Source organism: Perna viridis, chromosome 14, assembly GCF_037379345.1.
Source record: "Perna viridis isolate PV_CMFRI_1.1 ecotype Kerala chromosome 14, ASM3737934v1, whole genome shotgun sequence".
In the NCBI taxonomy this organism is placed as follows: domain Eukaryota; kingdom Metazoa; phylum Mollusca; class Bivalvia; order Mytilida; family Mytilidae; genus Perna; species Perna viridis.
In genome coordinates, this window is record NC_142458.1 from 32,543,396 (window position 1) to 32,554,101 (window position 10,706).

The window sequence follows — 10,706 nt, forward strand, 5'->3', positions numbered from 1 at the left end:
TGAGTGTCAATTACAAATAGGATATTGTAGACTTCTTGCATGTTATAGTGCTACATTATATGTAATTCGCCAACAAATAGGTTATTGTAGACTTATTGAGTGTTATAGTAGTGCATTGTATGGTATTCACCAATTGGTTTTAGTTTGTTAGATTTAACAAAACTATTTCCATAACAAATAAATCAAATATTCATGATGGCATTTGATTAGAATAGACGCTATTGCAATAAATGGCACTAAATTTATTATACACTTCATAACTGTCACGCGTGGCATTACTAAGTGATATGTTAAGCTCTCTCTATAAAAACGCATTCTGCATAATGTTACTTGATAAAACTCTGCATTGAACAACCAATAAATGATGTGGAATTCATTAATTTTGATGTTATTGGCAGCAATCATCTGTGCTGATTTATATCCGTATCCTGGTATGATGAGGGTATGTGTTTTCTTTCCATTTACTAATATGTTGCATGATGTAGATACATTTACCAAATTTTTATTTTAATGAGAAAAAACGGTATTATGAGACAAATGGTACCTGTAGGAGGACGTAGTTGTAGGAGGACGTAGTTGTAGGAGGATGTAGTTGTAGAAGGACGTAGTTGAAGTTGAATATATAAATATGTTTATACCTTTCACAGATTGACACCGACTTAATTTTTTTTCTCCATTGTCTTAGTTATTATGAGCCATGAACTATTTGATTTGAAAGTAGTTAAGATCCTTACTCGGTATTACAATTTTACAGACTGAAAAATGGATCTCAATGAAAGAGCCAAAGGTAAAATTCATATTGATGACTTCGTCCTTTTTTATGCGGTGGATATATTGTTCACGATAAAAGGTGTCCCATGCGCATGAGTAGTACATTATTTGGCATTTTTAAAAAGAAAAAATTCACTTGTAGAATTCATACCTCTACTTGAAGAATATCACTATTATACAGACAATGCTTTTATTACTTATGCATATATGTTTTTTTGATAAAAAAATATGAGATAACATAGATTAGTACACTTAACTAGTAAACCAATACTCCGAAGTGCATTTTTCGTTCTGATGACTCGGCTTGTTTCAAATCAACAGGTACGAACTAACGTTCCGTAATTCTACTTTCGGTTCGTCTGGCTCGTTGACTGAGGTGAACCACTTGGTACGAACCAATGATGGAACACTAATCTGTGGTTCAAGTGGAATGAACCGTATAATGGAAAGCACTCTCGGTCAATGTTTTTTTTTTTGGCTAATCATAGTTCAGATGTTCACGGGATGTATTCATAGACAATGTTAAAATTCGCTACAGAGTTATTAGACAACAATTATGGCCGAAGAGAAATATTATGTACATTATCAACTCTTCATTCGTTGAACAGTGAATATTATTTTAATACCAACTTCTTTTATAACCTCCGGTAATGATAGATAGTGGCATAAAACATTCGGAACAAAATATCATGATGTGCTGGTGGATCCAAAGGGTGATAATGCGTGGCGGCAGCACCTTATTTCAGTCACTGAATCTATGCCAGGTAATTTTAACCAATCAAAAGGCATAAGGTGTCACGTCAAATTAAGTTGTAAATGAGTAATATATTTTCAATTTTCGTTGTAACGGAATATCATTTACGTTTATGTGAAAATAATTTTGTTTGCATTATAATCAGCCTTATTTGTACCAATTTATTTAGGAACGTAAGCAGGAGCCTGAAATAAAACTGACTGAAACAGAAGTTAAGACTTTAAGCGACGCAGCTAGGAGAATACATAGCATAGTCAACAGAAAATCTGGGCAGTTGAGGAAAGTGGAAAAGTTAACGCCAAGTTGGGATTAGGAAAAGAACTAGATATAATCTAATCATTGAACATTTTTATTGATTCATAGTGATTTACATTTAACGTGTCAGTTTGAATTTTGGAATTCTGTATACATCAATGGTAAAAAAATATTTGATCATAAAATCAACTCTCACGAATTCTGTTTTTTTCTTAATTTTAAAAAGAAATACGGAGGTAAATTACATTATGTCCAAACAACATAACACTGAAGACAATGTTGCTTGAATGTCTTTGGCTTCAATTACTGTTTCCTTGGTAACTAGGTATGATTTCCATTTTAAATTGTCTGTACCGTGAGAAAATATGAGAACAACAGAAATTAAAACAAACACACATCTATATTAGGGAACTGGCAAACTTCAAACAGCTCCGTCATAGTTCTTTCATACAAGGCCTAAATATCTTGTTTAGTTTGTAGCTTCATAAATAGAATTAAGAAACACTGGTTGTTTCCTCTAGTCATTGTATTGACATTAGTTTCTTCCTCCACCAATAAAAAATCATCAGCTATTTCTCCAATAACATATCTTAGCAAGCGCTTCATTGCATTAGATATCCGATCAATTATCCTCCTCAGGTATGGACGGAAACATGTCTAGTTGCCTCCGTTAAATACTTCACTGCAACAATAAAGTCTTCCAGTGTGGTCCATTCCAAATAACAATTTCGTCTTCCAGTGAATTCATAACAGCAACTTTCCCTTCCATCAACATCTGTTTCTTTTTCGGTAAAAACTTTTGAAAACGTTCAAAGTGCCATAAATTCCTCCGTCATCCCACAGCTTTTCGGAAATTAGTTCTCTCCAAACTTTTGTCTTCTCAACTCTTTACACTACGTTACCACATGATTAATCAAAATCTCGTTTGAAAAGACTTATTCGTAAATCTTATGATGTTTCCAAAAATTATGTTGTTCTTGGTTACAAAGCCACACATTTTCTAAAACATTGCAGAAGGGAAAGTGTGCTACACAGAAAAGCAGGTTTGCGATATGTGTGATTTCCCCATTGATAACATATTTGTCACATTCGGTAACAAAATTGTTATTTTTCAACAAGAAGTAGGACTTTCATCTGATCTCCTAGCCAATTTGTTTTATTTTCATATGAGACGGTAACCATTATTTTTCAGAACTTCGTAAAGAATAAAAATTTAACAGATGCTGAATGCTATAACATTACATACAGATATATTGATGATGTATTATCCGTTAACAACCCGTTTTTTGGTAAATAGTTAGCAACAATATATCCACCAGAGCTCGAGATAAAGGAGACTACAGAAACGGCCTGTTCTGCATCTTTTTTGATCCACATTTCAAATTGACAACAGTGGTCATCTCAACACTAAGATGTAGGATAAAAGAGACGACTTTAATTTTAATATCAAAATGTTTTATTACCCGTGCAGCAATATCCCTTCATCTCCTGCATATGGTTAGTATATTTCACAATAGATTCGCTACGCTAAAGCAAGTACTTACTACTTTGATCTCCTTGAACGCCATAAATATCTTTGTAACAGATTCCTGAATCAGGTGTATGAGGAAATGCGTCTGAAAAGGTCTCTTACCAAAAAAATTGTTTTTAGATATCGATCGTTGGTTTACAAATACTCATTTTCTTCTAAAACAATAATTGATAATTGGTTTGTTTTTAGAATTTGTTCCTTGCGCTGATTTACGGATTACGACAATAACATGCAAATTCTTTTTAATCATCATTGGTATAGTCACGCCATAATGAAAGAGGGAGGTTAAGCACGCTGTAAAATCTAGATTTTACCACCAAGTGCCTATACCAAGTCAGGAGCATTGCGGTATCAGCTGTTTCGGTGGTGTTATATCTATTTTGCAAGATTTATTTTGGATTTGACTTGATTATCAGTCGGATTAGTGTTCAGTAATTTTTTGTTACCCTTTGTTTCTTTAAATGTTTTTTTTTATGGTCCGGTAAAAATTCTTGTCCGGTAAGCTACCTCACCCTCAACCCACCACCCCATCTAATAAACCGTTTGTTTGCCCTGCCATTAATAACCCTCCTTTATGGTTTTCTTATTTGTTAATCTATAATCAATCAACCAAATTTATTTAGGCAACATCAATCATAATTACATGTACAATATAAAACCGAAATCAGCAATATAAAACCTGTCTATATACAATACACATTATCCTATATATAAATATATACATGTATATAAAAGTAACTAGAAAGATATAAAAGCGTAATTCCGACCAGGTCCCTCTCTTAAAAAAGTCACACAATATATAAAAATGTATATTTCAATATTATTTTCCTCAAAAAGAAAAAAAAGTACAAAGAACATGAATATAATTCACATTACATTCTGATTAATTACAAATCATCATCCTCATTGTTAAGTGCCATCAATTGAAAATATTGTTTTACTGCTGTTTTGTATACGGATTTCTTAGAAATATTTTAAATAGAAATTGGCACATTATTCCAATCTATAGTGGATTATATATTTTAAAAAAATTCCATAAATATTTGTGGTTTGACCACAAAAAATCACATGAGTTCTGCTTTTTTGTATAGGTATGATTCAGATGAAAACCATTTGACAAATAGCTAGGAGTATTGTTGTGACAAATATTGAAACATGGTTAAGTCATAGCTGTTTCGATCTATTTTCAACAAAAAGCATATTGACACTGTCAAATACACCACAGTTTACGCTAGATCAGTCCACAGACCAATAACGTTTTTTTTTGCAATAATAGTGTTTTTTTTTTTTTTTTTTTTTTTTTTTTTTGTCATCCCCTTCCCAATACTACTATACCAAGATGAACATGAAAAATCAAAGAATCACTTTATTAATACGGTTGTGAGAGTAATTCTTGATACTAATGTCTATAAATACAGCTATATATTTTACACCTAAGTTACATGATGTCTCCATAGATGCTCTCCTTCCTTTCATACAAAAACCCTTTGGACTTCGTCAGATTAGAACCAAACTTTATTCTATACCTCTCACTCTACTACACTCCCTTTACAAAACAAGTCTTGACACTCTTGTTTCTGACCCCACCGCATCAATATACAGACTTGTTGCCATCACTTTGGACATTGGTTTCCACACAGACTCTTTAAACCAGTTTGTTTGAAAAGTCAAGTTGAAGAAAAACGATCGTTTCTTCCACTACTGTTTTTCAACAAACGGTCGGCATTCCAATGGGAACAAATTGTGCTCCTTTACTGGCTGACCTATTCATTTACTCTTATAAGGCTGACTTTATAGCTGATCTGATCAGAAAGAAAGAATATTGTTTGGCTAGATCCTTCAATCTCAGTTTCCGCTATATAGATGACGTGTTATCTTTAAACGATCCTAATTTCGGGGATTTGATACATCGCATCTACCCAAAAGAACTTGAGATAAAAGATACTACAGACACTGTGAAGTCAGCCTCATATCATGACCTACACTTAGAAATCGATGGTAAAGGAAAACTATTGACCAAACTTTACGACAAACGTAATGACTTTTCATTCAGAATTGTCAACTTTCCTTTCATCTGTGGCAACATCCCTTCGGCTCCTGCGTATGGAGTGTTCATATCACAACTCATACGTTATGCCATAGTTATGTTGCTACAAGATTGAAGTCATCACTACAGAAGTTTTATGGTCGTCATCATGAACTCGTGGATCGTAATGGTGTATCCATCAGCACCATGAAAACTGATTTATTCAACGGGTCATAGTTTTCCTTTCCTCGTTTGTCTACCCCGGACTTGACTTTTTATGAGCAACTCGGCGGGTGTTTGTAGAAAAGCAGAGGACGCTTACCCTACCGGTGCACCTGGTCCATGCTCCCAGTTTTTAGTGGCGTCCGAGTTGCTCATTTACTTTTGTTACTTTGTATGTATGATTTTAGTTACTTTATGTTCTCTGTCAACACATGTATAGATGCAATTAATTTGGCTAACATTCTCCATCACAAAAACGTTACCAACAAAATTCCCCTATATTTCAAGACAAATCCATACCAATAATTTTCAATTCCTATACTTCAACCATTCCATCCAAAATTTTCAGTTATTAAAGGCTATTGCAGAACCTCGAGATTGAGGACTTCAAGGCTAAACCATCTGACTGTTCTTGCAAAAACTCTCCATTCAAATATGGCCATCTGGTCACGTCGTTACGGGAGATTTCACCATCATCGAAAACGAATCTCTGCGTAATATCCTTTCTAAAGGTCCAAAGTACCGTGAACCACGCTCCAAAAATTGGAATTATAACTTTAAAGTTCTTATGGCTGCCGTCGAGGACTATGCAAGAAAATGGATAAAACGAGAACAAGACGCATTGATTCTCTGTCAGAGTGGTTATAGGCCGTGAGGTCTTTAATTTTGAAACGAATGAACGTTTTAATTAGGTCAATGAGTGCCAAGGCTACATCAGTTTTCAAAGACCCCGATGTAGCAAAAACATTGTCTACTGTACATGACAAATATGTTGTCATACCAGCAGACAAAGCCCAAAACAACATTGTTTTTGTTTGCAAAACTTTTTACATCCAATGCTTAGTATCAGAGATAGACGTAGAAAATAATAGCAGTGATAAGACCTATACTGCTACCACACTCTCCAAAGAAGAGATTGTGGAAAACCATAAATTTGTGCAATCCTCTTTTAGTCTCTCTCCTAAGGACGATGATTGTGATATACCGTCTATGTACTGGATTCCTAAATTCCATAATAATCCATACAAACAACGTTTTATAGATGGATCTGCAAAATGTACCACCAAACCTCTTTCAAAACTTTTAACTTCTATACTCACAACTGTAAAAGAGGGTCTGCAGTCCTATCACAACACTTGTTACTCCCGTAGTGGCATTAATTTAATGTGGATCATGAAAAATTCGAAAGATCTTTTGGAGACAATCAGTTCAAGACTATTATCTGAATATAATAGCATTAAAACCCATGATTTTGCACCACTGTATACTTCTATTCCCCATACTCAGTTAGAGTTCCGACTTAAAAACATTATACATCGTTGTTTTTCCAAAAAAGACAGTTCAACTAGATAAAAATATATAGTTCTTGGTAAAGATTCCTCATACTTTGTAAGAAATAATTCCAAATAATCTTCCAAATATACAGAGGAAGATGTTTACAATATGCTGGAAATTTTCATCGACAAAATATTTGTCCAGTGTGGTGGACGTATTTTTATATAGTTTTTGGTAGAGATTCCTCATACTTTGTAAGAAATAATTCCAAATCATCTTCCAAATATACAGAGGAAGATGTTAACAAAATGCTGGAAGTTTTAATCGACAACATATTTGTCCAGTGTGGTGGACGTGTTTTTCAACAAACGGTCGGCATTCCAATGGGAACAAATTGTGCTGCTTTACTGGCTGACCTATTCCTTCACTCTTATGAGGCTGACTTTATAGCTGATCTGATCAGAAAGAAAGAATATTGTTTGGCTAGATCCTTCAATCTCAGTTTCCGCTATATAGATGACGTGTTATCTTTAAACGATCCTAATTTCGGGGATTTAATACATCGCATCTACCCAAAAGAACTTGAGATAAAAGATACTACAGACACTGTGAAGTCAGCCTCATATCATGACCTACACTTAGAAATCGATGGTAAAGGAAAACTATTGACTAAACTTTACGACAAACGTGATGACTTTTCAGAATTATCAACTTTCTTTTCATCTGTGGCAACATTCCTTCGGCTCCTGCGTATGGAGTGTTCATATCACAACTCATACGTTATGCCAGAGCTTGCCGAAACTACGCAGACTTTTTGTATCGCGCTAGAACTCTGACAAATAGGCTTCTGGAACAGAGTTATGTTGCTACAAGATTGAAGTCATCACTACAGAAGTTTTATGGTCGTTAGCATGAACTCGTGGATCGTAATGGTGTATCCATCAGCACGATAAAAACTGATTTATTCAACGGGTCATAGTTTTCCTTTCCTCGTTTGTCTACCCCGGACTTGACTTTTTATGAGCAACTCGGCGGGTGTTTCTAGAAAAGCAGAGCACGCTTACCCTACCGGTGCACCTGGTCCATGCTCCCAGTTTTTAGTGGAGTCCGAGTTGCTCTTTTACTTTCGATACTTTGTATGTATGATTTTAGTTACTTTATGTTCTTTGTTGTGTATGTCTGTTTTCCATGTCTGGTCTTTGTCTCTGGATTACATTCTTTTGATTACCGCTATAACCTTGGTTCCCTTGATTACTCTTTCAACAAACGGTCGACATTCCGGGAACAAATTGTGCTCCTTTACTGGCTGACCTATTTCTTTACTCTTATGAGGTTGATTTTAAAGTTGATCTGATCAGAAAGAAAGAATATCGTTTGGCTAGATCCTTTATCTCAGTTTCCGCTATATAGATGACGTATTATCTTTAAACAATCCTAATTTCGGTAATGTTATACATCGAATCTACCCCAAAAGAAATTGAGATAAAGGATACGACAGACACTGTGAAGTCAGCCTCATATCTTGACCTACACTTAGAAATCGATGGTAAAGGAAAACTATTGACCAAACATTACGACAACCGTGATGACTTTTCATTCAGAATTGTGAACTTTCCTTTCATCTGTGGCAACCTTCGGCACCTGCATATGGAGTGTTTATATCACAACTGATACGTTATGCCTGAGCTTGCCGAAACTACGCAGACGTTTTGTATCGCGCTAGAACTCTGACAAATAGGCTTCTGGAACAGGGTTATGTTGCTACAAGATTGAATCATCACTACAGAAGTTTTATGGTCGTCATCATGAACTCGTGGATCGTAATGGTGTATCCATCAGCACGATAAAAACTGATTTATTCAACGGGTCATAGTTTTCCTTTCCTCGTTTGTCTACCCCGGACTTGACTTTTTATGAGCAGCACGGCGGTTGTTTCTAGAGGACGATTACCCTACCGGTGCACCTGGTCCATGCTCCCAGTTATAGTGGAGTCCGAGTTGCTCATTTACTTTTGTTACTTTGTATGTATGATTTTAGTTACTTTATGTTCTTTGTTGTGTATGTCTGTTTTCCATGTCTGGTCTTTGTCCCTCGATTACATTCTTCTTATTACCGCTATAACCTTGGTTCCCTTGATTACTCTTTAGTTACTTTATGTTCTTTGCTGTGTATGTCTGTTTTCAGTGCCTGGTCTTTGTCCCTGGATGGCTTTCTTTTGATTACCGCAACAACCTTGGTTCCCTTAATTACTCTTACATAATCGGTAGATTTGATAACACGATTGCAACATATAACACTGAATTTTGATATGTTTGGTTTTCTTTGGTGAACCGGACAGTTTACATTCATTTTTCTCCTAAATGGAGTTATGTTTATTATCGAAAGACCAATCGGAGCAACCTTCGAAAACATTCCCCTATTTGATATAATATTTGGATCTTTATGACTTAATAAAATTGCATTATCAACTGCATGTTAACATTCATTGTCAATACTGATGAGCGTGTTATTGACTAAGTTAAAAAGTTGATATAGAAAAAGATCCAAGACTTACTTTGATGAACACCATGAAATACATTCATTGCATCTTACATCTTTCACAAGATACAAATTGTACTTTGTCGGAAAAATTTAAACTTAATCCATGGATTCAACAACCATTACTTTCAGTTAATTACATATTAACTGTGTGGTCGACTGTGTGGGAAGCTTTTCTTTTGTAGATCTAGCATGACCATTCCAGTAAGTAAGCTTTTAGCATTATGATCTCTAATATGATAAAAAAAAATTATATAAGACAAGTGTCAGTATAGTATTTACTCCTGAACCCAGACTATACAACATATTATTATCTTGTAAAAATTAAAAGTTGGTTACTCCTTTCAAGAATCTTTGAAATAATGCTTAATATGCTGACAGGTCTATATAATTGCCCAAATCCAAAGAGCTATTTTTCTTATAAAGTGGCTTTACTCCGTCATATTTCAAGCTTTGTATGTGGTACTACACCTGAACTTTTCGACTGGTTTATAATTGCAATTATAGGTTTCATGGTAATATGAGCTCCATCTCTAAAGAATCTGGCAGGTATTTCATTTCGACCAGTATTTTTGGATGTATTAAGGAAAGCCTGCTCTTTGAATACAAAATCTTCATAAACCGGTTTCAGATAAAATTTCTTGTTATTCTACTTCTACAAAAAACTGCCAAAAAATTTGAATTTGTATTATGTAGACCATTTGTTGTTGGGAATATTTTAACCGAATCTGCGGCTACATTGGTAAAAAAATCTTTTAAAATGATTGACAATAGTGTTTATGTCATGCGCCATTTGGTTATCGATGTTCATTACATTTTTTGCTTCTTGAACTTTATTCTTGTAACCAAGGTTTTTTTTAATTACTCCAATTATTAATTGAGTTTGTTTTTATTATATGTTCCCTGATATATCAAGAAAATTCACTAACAGCTGAGATGGATACCGGTATCATCAACCGTTGGGTTATAATTTTTTCTCATTCTTTGTATCAAGTGTCCTTTGTAACAATTTTGCGTCCTGAGACGATGTTGACGTGCTTTTTCAAGGTTTTACAACACTCTTTGTTTTAAATGGCAAAACCACATTTGTGTCAAATATATGAGGCTCAATATCATTATTACCTAAGCGACACGAGCCTTTATTTTGTATCTTACTTCTTTAATTCCAAAAATATAAACCAAAGAGTAAAAATAATGGATAAAGCTTTAAATGATTTTTCCAAGAGCAACCATTTGAATAGTTGTTTTTGAGCTCTAAAAAATGGAAGAAATGAGGAAATATCTTGCTAATATTGCTACTGATGTCACAAATACAAGAATTCCAAGGGTGGTAA

General features: G+C 34.5%; 1 long non-coding RNA gene across 1 annotated transcript; it reads left to right on the forward strand.

Annotated features, from left to right (window-relative positions):
• The first annotated feature begins 287 nt into the window (after positions 1–287).
• On the forward strand, positions 288–1,979 carry LOC148599026 (uncharacterized). Its single transcript, XR_015918606.1, has 2 exons — positions 288–442; positions 1,695–1,979. It is a non-coding gene; the product is annotated as an uncharacterized LOC148599026 (long non-coding RNA).
• Positions 1,980–10,706: the final 8,727 nt, after the last annotated feature.